The sequence below is a fragment of the Eubalaena glacialis genome, chromosome 6, assembly GCF_028564815.1.
Source record: "Eubalaena glacialis isolate mEubGla1 chromosome 6, mEubGla1.1.hap2.+ XY, whole genome shotgun sequence".
Lineage (NCBI taxonomy): Eukaryota > Metazoa > Chordata > Mammalia > Artiodactyla > Balaenidae > Eubalaena > Eubalaena glacialis.
Window position 1 is genome coordinate 151,142,639 of NC_083721.1, and position 15,608 is coordinate 151,158,246.

At 37.0% G+C, this 15,608-nt stretch overlaps 1 protein-coding gene across 2 annotated transcripts in view; it reads left to right on the top strand.

The window, feature by feature from the left end:
• Nucleotides 1-15,608, top strand: part of RARB (retinoic acid receptor beta) — a 787,132-nt gene that overhangs the window by 239,965 nt on the left and 531,559 nt on the right. The window lies entirely within an intron of this gene.

Below are 15,608 nucleotides of genomic sequence, written 5' to 3' on the forward strand. Positions count from 1 at the left end.
GAAATATTATTTCAGTAATTTATTCAGTAAATATATGTTAAGGAGTTATTATGTATACTGACAGTTGGAGATGAAGTAGATGCTTGTAACCTAGTATGTATTTGAATGTCTTTCCTCTGCTTAATTTAAGCTATAGGATCATTGAATTCAGGATCCTATCTTATATATATGGAGTGCAGTGGCTTGTACGTATTCGCCAAATAGTTCACTAAACATGAGTTGTTTTTCCCCATATTTCTCAGTCTTAGTTTTCAATCCTATCGCTTGATGATGCTTCAGCAAAGAAGGTTCATTTTCCTGAAAAGAATATGTCCATTCCATTCAGAAACACTGTTGACTTCCTCTCTTCATTGCTCTAATTTCAGTTGTATTTACAGGTAAAAAATTTCCTTCATTCTTAACCATTGGGCACAGAAAGCATGTAAGACAGTCTCAGCTGCAGATGTGGGGTTCTTCCAAGAATTCAGCTGGTGCCTGCCACGTGACAAGAAAATTACAACTCAGAGTGTGTCTCCTCGCGTTTTCTCCGAAGTCGCTAAGCTTGCTCTCCCATGCAGATCCAGCTCTCCTCTCCTGTATATATCCCATCTTTCTCTGTCAATGAAAATTGTCCTTCAATCTCTGTTTATCCTTTAGCCAACAAATGAGTTTCAGTGGCAGCATTATGGTTACAGCCCACAGAAACTTTTTCTGTGCAGTAATTTAGCTGTCAGTCTGGAAGTGGTAAAGCAGCAGGAAGATCGATGCTGAGCCCGGGGCATGCCTGAGCAGGTATCCTGCATGTCCTTACTTGGATGTGCACTTATTAAAGTAGATAGAAAAATGTGTGCCCCGATTTCTCTTGGCCGTTACTGCATTATAGCTAGGGAAAAATATTTTTACTGGAACTCTGCTAATTGCTAAGAACCCTCTTATTATCCATAGAGAGGATCGGGATGGAGGGTGAAGATCATTTAGTGAGAGAATTGTCCTCAGATAAAAACTGGAAAAGCAAATGACTGTGACATTTGTTGCAGGTCCCCTGATATGATATTATATCAGCATGCTGTTTTGGAATGATTTGGCAGGGGAGAGAAAGTATGAATGTGGGAGCTTCCTGTTGAAGAGCTGGTATGCAAAATAATAATTTCAGGCCCGTCTGCTGACTGATAACTATGAGCAATCAACAAATTGATGAATTACCTCTCCTGACACTTTGGTTTGTAGACCAACAAATTGTTTATTTGACCGCACCTTTACATGTGAGAAAGAGGGTACTGGAAAACTCACAGTCAGCATCTGATCATCAAACTCAATTTTTAAAAATTAATTCAGATATAGTTTATTGCTTTGTATTCTCAACAAACTTTGTTAGGGTGAAGCAGTGTATTCAAGGATTTAAGTCCTCAGTTAAATTAGCAAGCTCATAAATTGAACATTCAGTAGTATACACGATATATATGCCTTATACATTATATATACATTACACATGCCTTATACATTTTATATATATATAATGTCAATTTATATATATAGTCAATTTATATGTGTATATATAATGGCTATATATATATATAAAATGGCAATTACTAGAGGTCTGTAACTATTTTAGACATGGATTTGCCCGCATGTAGTTTTCTTCTCTTGAGCACTCAAGTGATCACCAGACTTTACTCTGTCCTGAGATTCCCAAAGTGTGTGTTCCATGGAACTCCTTATTGCTGAGATTTTCAGTGAATAAATGACTCCATGCTCAAATAGGTTTAGAAAGTTTTCTCAGTGTAGTCCCATTCTGAAGAGTCACGCTGAACATTTGCATATTAAGGATTTTGAGGAGGTCTTGCAATAAATTAAAACTTTTAAGGTGTTTTTTTAAAATAAAGCAAAGTATTCTCCAAACCTACTTAGCCACTGAAGTCTTTATTCAAATCAATTACGTGTAGAAGAAAAAGAGATTCTCAATCTGCTTTGACAAACATGGAGTTACCTTAGTTACCTTATGAACCACAGTGCTTCCCATGAGACAGAGGTCCAGAGGGTGGAATTCCCAAGAAAAATTTGGTCCAGCATGATGGGAACTATACGTGGACTCTTGGTAACCAAGGGCACCGGATCTCTGCTTTTCCTAGTCTTTTAGATCTTTGTTGGCATATAATTGTTCCTAGAAGTCTTTTATGATCCTTTGTATTTCTGTGGTACCAGTTGTAACATTTCTTTCATTTCTGATTTTGAGTCCTCTCTCTGTTTTGCATGGTGAGTCTAGCTGAAGGTTTGTCTGTTTTATTTATCTTTTCAGAAAACTAGCTCTTAGTTTTATTGACATTTTTCATTGTCGTCCTAGTCTCTGTTTCATTTATTTCTGTTCTGATATTTGTTATTTCCTTCTTTAGACTAACTTTGGACTTAGTTTGTGCTTCTTTTCGAGTTCCTTGAGGTATAAAGTTAAGTTGTTTCAGATCCTTCTTGTTTCTTAATGTAGGTATTTATCGCTATGCATTTCCCTCATAGAACTGATTTTTCTGCATCTCGTAAGTTTTGGTATGTTGTATTTCCACTTCTATTTGTCTCAAAATATTTTGAAAATTTTTATTTCTTCTTTGATGCATTGATGACTCAGTATCATGTTGTTTCATCTCCACATATTTGTGAATTTTCCAGTTGTCTTCTTATGGTGGATTTCTAGTTTCATGTTATTGTGGTTGGAAAAGATGCTTGATATGATTTTAGTCTTCTTAAATTTATTTAGACTTGTCTCGTGGCCTAACATGTGATCTATCCTGGACAATATTCCATGTATGCTTGAGAAGAATGCGTATTCTGTTGCTTTTGAATGGAATGTTCTATAAATGTCTGTTAAGTCCCTCTGGCTTAATGTGTCATTTAAGTCTAGTGTTTCCTTATTTTTTGTCTATATGACCTATCCATTGTTAAAAGTAGGATATTGAGATCCTCTACGATTATTATATTGCTGCCTATTTTTCTCTTTAGATCTGTTAATATTTGCTCTCTTTATTTAGGTGTTCCTATATTGGGCTCATAATTATTTACAAATGTTATATTCTCTTGTTGGATTGACCCCATTATCATTACCTAATTACCTTCTTTGTCTTGTATTACAGTCTTTGTCTTAAAGTCTATTTTTTCTGATACAAGTATTGCTGCCCAGCTTTCTCTTGTTTTCCATTTATGTGGAGTATTTCTATCCTTTTACTTTCAGTCTGTGTGTTTCCTTAAAGCTGAAGTGAGTCTCTTGTAGGCAGTATATAGTTAGGTCTTGGGGTTTTTTGTTTGTTTGTTTGTTTTTTTAATATACTCAGCCACTCTGTCTTTTGATTGGAGAACTTAGTCCATTTAACATGTACAGTAATTATTGATTGCTATGGACTTACTGCCATTTTGTTAATTGTTTTTTCTGTCTGCTTTGTAATTCCTTTGATCCTTTCTTTTCTTTTCCTTGATTTTTTTTGTGATTTAATGACTTTCTTGGTGGTATGCTTAAATTTCTTTCTCTTTCTCGTTTGTGTATCTACTATAGGTTTGCTTTGTGGTTACCATAAGGCTTACATGAAACATCTTATAACAGTCTGTTTTACTTGATAACAACTTAAGTTCAAACATATTAAAGCTCTACATTTTTATCCTGCCCTTCCGTGTTTTACATTTTTGATGTCACAGTTTTTTTTGTCTTGTGTATCCATTAAAATATGATACTTACAGTTATTTTTACTACTTTTGTCTTTTAACTTTAAATACTAGATTTATAAGTGATTACCTATCACCATTAGAACATTAAATTATTCTGAATTCAACTGTATATGTTGAATGTATATACTGTATATATACTTTTACCCATGAGATTTATACTTTCAGATGTTTTTCTTTTACTAGTTAGTGCTCTTTTGTTTCAGCTTACCAAGTCCCTTTAACATTTCTTGTGAGGCCAGTCTAGTGGTGCTGAACTCCTTCAGGTTTTGCTTATCTGGAAAACTCCTTGTCTCTCCTTCAATTCTGAAGGACAACTTCGCTGAGTAGAATATTCTTGACTGGCAATTTTTTTCTTTCATCACTTTGAAAATACTGTGCCGCTTCCTTCTGGCCTGCACAGTTTCTGCTGAAAAATCTGCTTATACTCTTATTGGGGTTCCCTTGTAAGTAGCAAGTTGCTTTTCTCTTGCTGCCTTTAAGGTTCTCTCTTTGTTTTTAACTTATGACTATTTAGTTATAATCTGTACTGTTGTGGGTCTCTTTGGATTATCTAATTTGGATCTTTATGGCTTCCTGTACCTGGATGTCTGTTTCCTTCCTCGGGTTATGGAAGTTTCCAACCATTATTTCTTCATGTAAGTTTTCTGCCCCTTTTTCTCTCTCTTTTCCTTCTGAGACTCCTCTAATGTGAATCTGCTTGATGTTGTCCCATAAGTTCCTTAAACAATCTTCGCTTTTTATTCTTCTTTTTTATTTTTTTTGGCTTCTCTGATTGGATGAATTCCACTGCTCTGTCTTTGAGTTGGCTGATTCTTTCTTCCACGTCATCTAGTCTGCGGTTGAACCCCTTTATTGAACATTTTAATTCAGTTATTGTATTCTTCAGCTCTATGATTTCTATTTGGTACTTTCTTATATTTTCTATCTTTGTTGATAAAATTTTCACTTTGTTCATGCATTGTTCTCCTGACTTTGGTGAGAATCTTTGTGACTGTCATTTTGAACTCTTTATCAGGTAGGTCACTTACCTCCATTTTATTAAAATAGGTCTTTTTCTGAGGTTTTATCTTGTTCTTTTGTTTGGAACATATTCATCTGTTTCTTTATTTTTCTTGACTCTCTGTGTTGGTTTCCATGTATTAGATAAAACAGCCACCTCTTCCAGTCTTGAAGGAATGTTCTCATGTAGGAGATAAGACTTATCATTCAACCCTGCCCTAACTCTTGATTTTCTGTTAAACCTTTGTGATTGTCCAAGCAGCCTTCTTTGTTCTTAGTGGCTCCCAGAAGTTGAGGATGTGCCAACACCTGTCAATATCCCAAAGCAGAAGATCACAATCAGCATCTAGATGCAGGCTGATGGGAAGCTGGACCCTTAAGCAGCAGCTCTCAAAGTGTGCACCTCTTTCAGGGGAAGACTGGGAGGTGGGTGTTCCTCTGCTCAGAGCCCTGCAGGCATAGTCACTTAAGAACTGGTTCTTTCTTTGCTACTATCCCACTGAACCTGTGAACACAAGGCCCACTGGTCACCAGAGCCAGGCTATCAAGGGGTGCATCCTCTGGGCATTAGCCACAAAAGCTTTGGCACAAGATATGTGCACAAGCTCCTTTCTCAGGTACAATGGCAGCCTGGGACGTGGCAGAGGGTAAATGTGAAGATTGTGCCTGCTGGCATCCCCCATCTCTGAAAATGATTGCAGCTGGCCTCCGGATGTGTGTTAAATTAGAAATCTGCCCCCCAGGACACAGCTTTTAAGATAAGCAAATAGGCCTCTTTCAGGGAAAGACAACCAGGCCTGTCTGTCTGCTGTCTCTACACTGTGCCCTAGAGGAATGGTGGTTAGGAACTCTTTCTCTATTTGTTTACAGTTCTGTAGCACCCACAAACATAAGCCCCACAGAGCACCAGAGCCCCATGATCAAGGGGGGAGGGGGTCCCCTGGGGGGCAGCTGCAAAAACTAGAGCACTGGACATGTGCACAAGCTTCTTTTTGGGAGATATCAACAACCTGGCAGGAGGCCGAGGGAGAACAAGAAGGTGGCATCTGCCTGCCTCTGCAGTCTCTGGAGAGAATTGCATTCAGCCTTTAGATGTGTGTTAAATTAGGAGCCTGCTCCTCAGACCAAAGCTTTTAAGATAAACAAATGGGCCTCTTTTACTGTAAGATTGGGTGTGTTTTAGTCTGCCGCCTCTGCACTGGGTCCTGGGGGCTTTTGAAACTGAGCAGGACCCTGTGGGTCTCCTGGGCATGGAAGACTTTCTGTGTCCCCTGTTTCTTGTTTGTAGGGAATAGGCCTCAACCTCCATGACCTTCCCTGAGTTCCAAAGGGAAAGTTCAAACAGCTGTTGATCAGGGAAGGCAGGGGATGCAGAGACAAGGGAGGAGCAGTCAAGAAACAACAGTGCAGCCTTGGGGCAGGGCCCTGGTTCCCCCTCAAGGGATACACGTAACAATACCTTTGAGCTCTTCTGCAGAACTAAACCCCCAACAAATGGAAGATGTTAACTACTTGATGAAACATTCTTTATTTCCAGAAAGAAGCTCATCAGGAGACCACCTGAGGCCAGATTAAAGGAGTGCAGGCCCTGCACACACCCTGATCCTTATCAGCAACCCAGCCCTTGAACAATTGCTGTAAAACTCCTCACCAAATCCTCCTGGGATGGACACACAGGTTTTAAAGGGTATGAGCCTCCTGTGTCCCCCTTTGCCTGGCAAAGCAATAAAGCTAATTTTTTCTACTTCACCCAAAACTCTGTCTCCAAGATTCGATTTAACACCTGTGCACAGAGGCAGAGTTTTCAGCATCATTTTGCCACAGTGAGTCCATGAAAGCCATTTAGGAACTGTTTCTTAGTTCAGCTGTAGCCTTGTGGGTGTTGTGGATACAAGTCCCATTGGCTTTCAAAGCTAAGTGTTTTAGGAGCCTGTCTCTCAGGTGGAAGTCTTAAAAGTTGGGCACCAGATGTGGGGTACAAACCTTTCATTCCTCAGGGAGAAGCTGGGAGTTGCGTGTCACTGCACCGAGGGTGAGGTTTATGGCAAGACTATGTCTCAGGCTCTCCTACCTATTTCAATATTGGTTTTTTCTTGTTTTCACAATGCATAGAAGTTACTCCATTTCTGAATTTCTTTCAGAGGGAATTGTTTTGTATGTAGCAGTAGATTTGGTGTGTCTTTGGGAGGAGGTGAGTTCAGGAGCCTCCTACATCTCCATCTTGATCTGGAATCTCATGAATTCACTCTTTATCATTATGAATTATCCCTCTCTATCCCTGATAATACTCTTTGTCTTGAAGCTTTGCTTTGCTGATATTTATGTACCCACTCCAGCTTTCTTTAGATACCTGTTTCCATGGTATATTTTTTCAATCTTTTTTTTTTTTAAATCTATGTCTTTATATTTAAAATGTAAATATAAAGACCATATAAAATATAAAGGTAAAGAGCATAGAAGTGGGAACAGCTTTTTTCTGAATCCAGTCAGACAGTTCATTCTTTTCAGTTATTTAGTCCGTACATATTTAATGTAATTGTGATATGGTTGGGTTTATGTATAACATCTTATATTTCTCCCATTTTATCTTTATAACTATTTTTCTTCCTCTCCTACCTCTTTTTTAGATTATTTGAGAGTTTTTTTTAGCATTCTGTTTTATCTCCTCTATATGTTCATTAGCTATGTTTCTTATATTTTGTATTTGCTTTAGAGATTATATGCATCTTTAACTTATTCTAGTCTGCTTTGATTTAATGTTATATCTCTTCAAGTATAATGTTAAAAATCTTACATATCTTTCTACTTACCCCCTCCTGTCCTCTGTGTTACTTCTCTTGTATCTTTTTTATGTATTTTATGAACCCCAAAGCACAAGTCATTATTTTTCTTTAAGCAATCATTTGTCTTTTAACAAATTAAGAAAAAAGATTATTTATGTTTACCATGTAGTCTTTTCAAGAGCTCTTCAAATAGACTTGAATTTCTCCCTTATAGTATTTCACTTCAACCTGGAAAACTTTCTATGACATTTATTATAATGCAAGTGCTCTAGTACCAAAGTCTTGAAACTTCTGTTAATCTGAAAATGTTTTTGTACTGCCTTTGTTTTTGGACAATATTTTTGTCAGCTACAGAATTCTAGCTTGTCTAGTTTTGTTTTTTGATTTCAGTACTTTACAGATGTTGTTCCATTGCTTTCTGACCTGCATTGTGTCTCATAAAAACAGCAGTTACTCTTACTATTGTTTTTCTGTATGTGATGTCTTTTACCCTGTGGCTGCTTTTAAGACTTTTCTCTTTATCTTCTGTTTTCAACATTTTTAATATGATGTGCTTAAGGTTTGCTTTTTCTTATAATTATTCTGTGTGGGATTCATTAAGCTCCTGGGATCTTGATAGTTAAAAAATATTTTGGAACAGTAATATGGGACATTATTAATCATTTTTGTTCAAATTGTATTTCTTTTGCCCCAGTTTGTCTCTTTTCTCTTTTGGGGACTCTGGTTACATGTATGATATATATATATATATATATATATATATATATATATATTTATTTATCTATCTAGCTATCTATCTGTCTATCTATCTATCTATCTATCTACCTCAGGTCTTAGTTGCAGCTTGCAGGATCTTCGTTGCTGCGTGTGAGATCTTCGTTTCTACGGGATGGATCTTTAGTTGCGGCATGTGAACTCTTTAGTTGCAGCAGGCATGTGGGATCTAGTTCCCTGACCAGGAATTGAACCTGGGCCCCCTGCATTGGGAGCTCAGAGTTTTAGCCACTGGACCACCAGGGAAGTCCCCTTGTATGATAAACCATTTTATGTTGTCCCATAGATCACTAAGGGTCTAGTCATTTTTATCTTTTAATCTTCTCTGTGCTTCACTTTTAGATAGCTATTGACCCTTCTTGAAGTTCACTGGTCTTTTCTCTTGCCATTTCCAATCTGCTATTGATCTCATCAATGAAATTTTTTCCTTTCAGACTGTGTTCTTCAACTTTGGAATTTTTACTTGGACCTTTTATAGTTTGCATTTCTCTGTTGTGATTTGCTTCTTGTTCCCTCATTATGTCCATCTTTTAAATCATTTAAATTTTAACTATAATAACTTTTAAAATTCTTATTTGCTAATTCTAACATCTGTGTCATGTCTGGGTTTCTATATTTTATCTCTCATGGTTATTTTTTTCCTGCTTCCTTTATTGTCTATTAATTACTGAATGTATGCTAGACGTGGTAAATTCTGTGTTGTTGGCTGGGTTAAATTATCATTCTTTAAAGATGTCTGAGTTTTGTTTTAGTTGGCTTTAAGTAGCTAGAGTCTCAGGTTGGTCTTAGGTTTTTTGGGGAAAAATCTAAAGTAGCTCTGATTGTAGGCCTAGAGTTGCCATGCTTCTAAGGTATAACATTTATAAAGTGTCACCTGAATTTTCTGGATATTCCACAAAGTCTATCCACTTTGAGTAGAATTGAAATGTCTTCCAGTGCTGTGTTACCTTTGGAAGCTTCATTCATCTCCCCACTGTCAGTAGCTATTCTCTGCCAGACCTCAGTGAGTTACACCCTCTGGATGAAAATAGCATTTGGCTAATGATTCAATAATTAATCTTCCTATAGAGAACAAACTATTTCAGATTTTTTTATGGCTAGAAAATTATTGGCATTTGGGGAGGGGTTTATGAAATACTATTTAAAAGAGATGTGTAAGCTGTTCTTTTAGGATTCATCAGAAAATGCAAAGGGACATTTTTGCTATTATTTCCTCTGGTTTTAATTATATTGCTCTTGTATTTCCCTCCTTTTTATATTCCATCTGTTTGGGTTTTTTAAACATTTCTTTCCAGCTCTTTGAATTTTATCTCTATTTTTAATATGTATATTTATTTTAATCTAAAATTTTAATTAGATTTTAAAGTCAATTTTGAGTACTTTTTTAAAAAGAGCATTTGCCAACTTGCATAGACCCCACCATAAATCAATGTAATCTCCTAAATATTTCCATTTTTTCCACCACTTCACTGAATTCTAAAGTACATTTTTATGCAAGAATCATGACAAACAAGAAATCGTTTGTGTAATATTCTTTCCATGTAAAATTACAAGGCAGAGCTTCCAGTGCTTTTAGTTGAATAAACTACAGATTAATAGAATCCATTATTTTGAAGATATCCTGTCATGCATCATTCCAAAAGCAGAACACCAAGAGGTGATCACTATAGATGTGCCACCTGAAGTTCAAACATACTGGATTATTTTATCACTTGGAATTTATTCTTTGGCAAGCAACAGTGTCATCTGTTCATGTGAAAGTGAAGCAGAATTTCTTTAAAAAATGTAGCAAAAGCCATAGAAAACAGAATGATCAGGCATCCTACCGAGGAGCATGAGATAATTATTCTCACGTTAACTTGGTTTCAAATTTTATTATTTTTTAATGATGAATCTACTTTTATCCATTGTGTCACAGAATGGGAAAAATCTGAATAAATCATTCTTCAAGGATGTTGTAGATTTTGGTAAGAAGTATGTTTGGGGGATTATTGGGGTTTTTGTTGTTCGTTTTACTGCTTTCACATTTCTGTCTTCTCTCCTTCCCTTCTTCATTCCCATAGATTTTCCTTGTTCGAGTCTCTTTTCTGCCCCCTGCTAAATTTTCTTTATGACTTTTACCGATTTATTGGGTTGGCCAAGAAGTTAGTTTGAGTTTTTCCATAAGAAAGTTCATTAAGAAACCCGAAAGTTCATTCCCAAAGGAACTTTTTGTCCGACCCAGTAGTTCATTTCCTTTATTCTTTCCTGAACACAAAACTGAAGATAAACACTCTCAATTTAAAGAATCTAATTTCTTAGTCTTGGTCAGGGCCCACTTCCTCCAAAATGATGAAATTAGGAACTCTTGGCTTCATCATCTTCTTTCTGTCTTACTTGTTCCTGCCCCAGACCCCTCACAATTGTCCTGATTTGTTCTAAGCTCCTTCTCATGCTCTTCACTTTGACTAGTCTAATGAAATCATCTAAACTGAAAGTGTAGCTGAATTTGCATTTTTATTGCATGAATCAGGGTAAGCTAAACTGCTGTAACAAATAGACCAAAATCTGTAACACTTAAACGTAGCAAAAGTTTATTTCTTATTTGTAAAACAACCTACTGTGGGTGTTTAGGCAGCTCCCCTCCGTATAAATGATTCAGGGACTTGGGCTCCTGCTGTCCTGTGGCTTTGCCATCCCCTGCACCCTTGATTAAGCAGCATGGTCATGACAGGTTTACCACAGCCAGGGCTCTTGGTGGAAGAGAAGAGAATGTTACAGAGGGTCACTCACCTCTTAATGGTCTGGACACAGAAATGGCCCACATCGTACCCACTCACATTACACTCTAGCTGTGGGAGTGATAGATTCTACTTAGACCTGAATGATACCCACCACTCGTCCAGCTCCTAGCAGAAGAACATGGAATGGGTGATCCACAGGAAAGAGCAGTTTTGTTATTAAACAAAGCGATAGTGGGCAAGATAACTTTAGATGTTCCATCCATTTTAGAAGAGTTCCTTTCCATATTTGTGTACCATAACATTTGAGTTGATGCTCACGACTTGGTAAGGTAAGCAGATGAGTGGGGCAAGTAAGACATCTGTCTTCAGGAAAATTGTTACCATATGAAGATTTTGAAACAATTTTGCGTGATGTAAGGAAGACATGTTTTTTTATTTTTTTCTCCCAAATGTGAGTTTAGGTGTAGTGGCTAAGGTCATACACTCAAGAAGTCATACTTCCTGGGTTCAAAGCCAGGACCCTCCACATCTTACCTGTGTAACTTCCTAACCATGCAACCTCAGGCCAGCTGGCCTCTTGATGCACCAGAGTCTTCTTCCATAAAATGGAGAGGATCATAGTAAATATTTCATAGCTTTGCTCTCGAGAATAAATGAGGTAACGCACATACATTGCTTTGAAGAATACCTGGCACATAGTAAATGCTCAATAAATGTTACACTAGTAATGGCGATTGTTATTAGATTTATTATTCATTCTCTCACCCAAGTACATACATGCCTTCCAGGTGTGGGCAATTTCTGGCTCTAAAAGAGAAAGCTCTTGACAAATGTTAGACCTCAAGGATTAAAAACAAAAAAAAGAAAAAGAAAAAAAAAAACTAGAAAATGAGATCATTATTTATTTAATTTCATGCCTTTTGAGCTAGCTTTGCCTCCTGATGGTATTTCTATTTGTTTTCACAAAAGTCAATATTTTTCTGTTTCTCCATTTAAGATATATTTTTATGTGGGGCATGTAAACAGTATATGAAACTACTGAAATTACATTCTTCCAAGTGTAGGATCAAAACAGAAAGGAAGATGTGAGCCTGCAACCGTGCTTCACAGGAAGGTTGTAAAGGCTGATAATTTTGCTTCCACAGAAACCAAAAATAAGTAGGGAGGGAGGGAGGGAGAGCATGTTTGATAATTCGAGGTTTCACAGTAGGGATCTCAGGCAGGGGGTCAAATTCGTATGGATAAATGCATTATTTGGCTAAACTTTCTGTGATCAAGGAGGAGCTTCGTCTGGTTTTATATCAGTGTATAGTGTATAGAAGTGTATTCACACTTCTCCTTGCTGTTTCTCAATCAATCCTCCAATGACTTGATGCACCATGTCTAATTCTTCATAAATCAGCTAAACTTTAGAGTGATATTGACAGTGGCTTTGCCGACCCCATTGTTTTCTGTCAAGAGTTTTATTCGGCTTCAAAACAATTTGCCGTGAACGCCCTTGTTTGCTTGCCACACGGGTCTTTGTTTGGGCTGAAAACTTTGATTTATAGCTGCAGATAATTGATGGCTGTGGGGTAGAGGGATCATAGCTCATGCTCCTCCTCTTTTAATCTAGCTTTGCCCAGAAATCCATGTAGTGGAGCATTCTCAAGGGAACAGGGCTGGGAAATTTTCCATATACCCAATGGGAGGCCATTCATCATGGTGAGGAGCGTGTTTGTGAAAGTAAAGAAAGCAAAAGTCAGACCACCTCAAGGTGGCTCGTCAGAAGCGTAGTCGTTAAAGCTCATGCATTCATTGTGGGGCGTTTATAAAGAAAATCCAAGCCGTCTGGTGAACCAGATGTACTCGCTACTCCGAAAGTGAGATTTGATATGAGTATTTCAGATTATTAATATTGAAAAGCCTCTTCAGAGTCCCTGACAAGTTGCTCAGTTGTTGACTGGGGAGCAGTTGAAAGCTCTTTTTAAATGGCACAGTCTTTTTACTAATAGTGAAAAGGGGGGAAAGGTACAGATTTTCTGTTTGTTTTTGGCAGCCTCATCACAATATAGCTTGGGATACCTGTCATTCTACTACATGCTGAATTTAAGGCCGTGTTCCCTCCTCACCCTTTAGCTTTTACTCATTCGAAAAGAATCAGTGAAACTTTCTAAGTTGCACATTTCTTTAGGGTGCAAAAAAATTGATACTAAGTTTCTGAAAGTAATTCGAGATTCTTCTCAAGGATTGGAAAGAATAGCATGAGCCAGTTTTCTTTTCTTTCATATTCATTGTGAAGATATCAGACTTTATAATTTATTTTTAGTTTATTTTGGTTTTTCTCCATAAAAATTACCTTGCCAGCTAAGGATATTTCATGATATTTCAGTAGCCTACTCAGAAAAAAAATTACATACACATTTTTGCAAGTGAATTATAATGCCAATATTAGAGTAATTCATCACTAGATACAGTAAATTTTAGGTGGTTTATTTACACAAAGTATTTTAGTGATTGACAATGTTGATCCATCAGGGAAAAATAAAGGAAGTAACAAAGAAAATCAAAGAGAATTGTAAGCACTGATGGGAACTGGATCGTATCCTACAAAAATATCCCAAATTATGACAAGAGCTATGCTGAAATACTGCTTAATATCAATTCACTCTGTTTGCTAAGTAAACAGCTCTTACCATTGAAGTGGAAGTTAAAATGGTCTGAGGCAAGCACATCGTGGTTCATTTTTTCAGGTACCTATTGATGTAGGCATTATTTGAAGTTATTTGTTTTATCTCAGTGAAATTCAGCAATAGCAACCCTCTCCTTGGAAGAGAAACCAAGAACATTTTCAGTTCATTTCCTCCTCTTTAAAGGGGTTTGAACTGATAAATAGTTCCCATGTGAATGATGATAAAGTCAAAATGGAAATAATGCTTTTCATAGATTGTATTCCTTGTTAAATCAGAATCCTTTGACATGAGGAGAAAGACAGTTCCCAGATGTTGGTACCTTGGGACTCAGAGTCCCGACTCAATGACACGAGAATCGATGGGTCTTGGAGAAGAATCCCGTATCATTGACCAGATGTGGGATGTAACTTCAGTCCAGGTCTACCGACGTGACTTATCAGAAACATATTCATTAACCAAATGACAGGAAGCAGTAATTAAAATCCATAGTTAATCTGAATGAAAGCACAAAATAAACAAAGACATAGGGCAACTTTGAAGGATTAAAAATCCATTTCCTTGAAAGGGATGAGAAACAAATTCTGTGCTAGCTTATCAGAAAGAACTTAATTCAAAATAAACCCCCTATGGAGATGAGAAGCATGCATGGCAGTGTTTTTTAGTTCTTTCTTGGGAAAAAATAAGTATTTGAGGAAAGATTCTTATAGAGGATATTTTAAGCCTCCCCAAACTGCTGATATTTGTTCTTTGTTCTAATACCTCTGCATTTCAAAACCAACATTTACTTGTTTTGTACAAGTGTTCTTTTTTTTCTTTAATTTTTAAAAAAATTTTATTGGAGTATAGTTGATTTACAATGTTGTGTTACTCTCTGCTGTACAGCAAAGTGAATTAGTTATACATATATCCACTCTTTTTTTAGATTCTGTTCCCATACAGGTCATTACAGAATATTGAGTAGAGTTCCCTGAGCTGTACAGTAGGTCCTTACTGGTTATCTATTTTATACATAGTAGTGTGTATATGTCAATCCCAATCTCCCAATTTATCCCTCCCCTGCCCTTCCCCCTGGTAACCATAAGTTCGTTTTCTACATCTGTGACTCTATTTCTGTTTTGCAAAGAAGTTCATTTGTATGTACAAGTGTTCTAATTTTAAGAACTATTTCACTACCTATGTTCAATATGTAACTGCCCTCCCTTAAAAAAAAAAGTCCCCTGTCACTTTACTTACAATCCCCTGTGTACTTAAGAAGTTAAAGCTTCAGAACAACATATCATTCTGGACATTTTCCATTCAACCACCTTCCTATTGTCTGATGTTCTCATATAATGTGGATGCTTTTGCCTTGGGGAACAAGATTTTTTGTTGGACTTTGGAGGCACAGCTCCTTAATATAGAGTTGATGAATCTCCTCTCACTTCCTGTATAAACAGTTTAAATTAGGCCAAAATAAAATATTCATGGTACTAAGGAAACAGAAATGCCCCCCAAATAAAGTATAACATTTTAACCATAAGCAGAGAAGGATTTCAGAAACAACCAATATGCACTTAAAAGAATAATTGCTCTATGGTGTAACAAGCATCTCTTGTTCAAACTCACACTCCATTTTTCATGTGGGGGAAAGAGATGAGTTCCTTCAAGAAATGTCTAAAATAATCCATGATCTCGAAAGTACTACATACGTATTATTAAAATAAAATATGAAGCCTGTTGGCTGTGTTCCAGAAAAGCTGAACTGGGTTAAAGGACATAATGAACAGTCATAGCTTTGCGTGCAATTATTTAATTGGGGAATAGATTTTTCTACTACTGTCCCTGGCAGTAGCAGCCATTTGATCCTGAGGCTTGGATTAAATGTTTCATCAGTAGTGCCTATTTAAGGATCTTTGTGGAACAACAAGTCGGTCCCCTGGGCAAGCCCATGTCAACTGCAATAAAGAGATCCACGCAAGTGAGTGAGAGGTAGT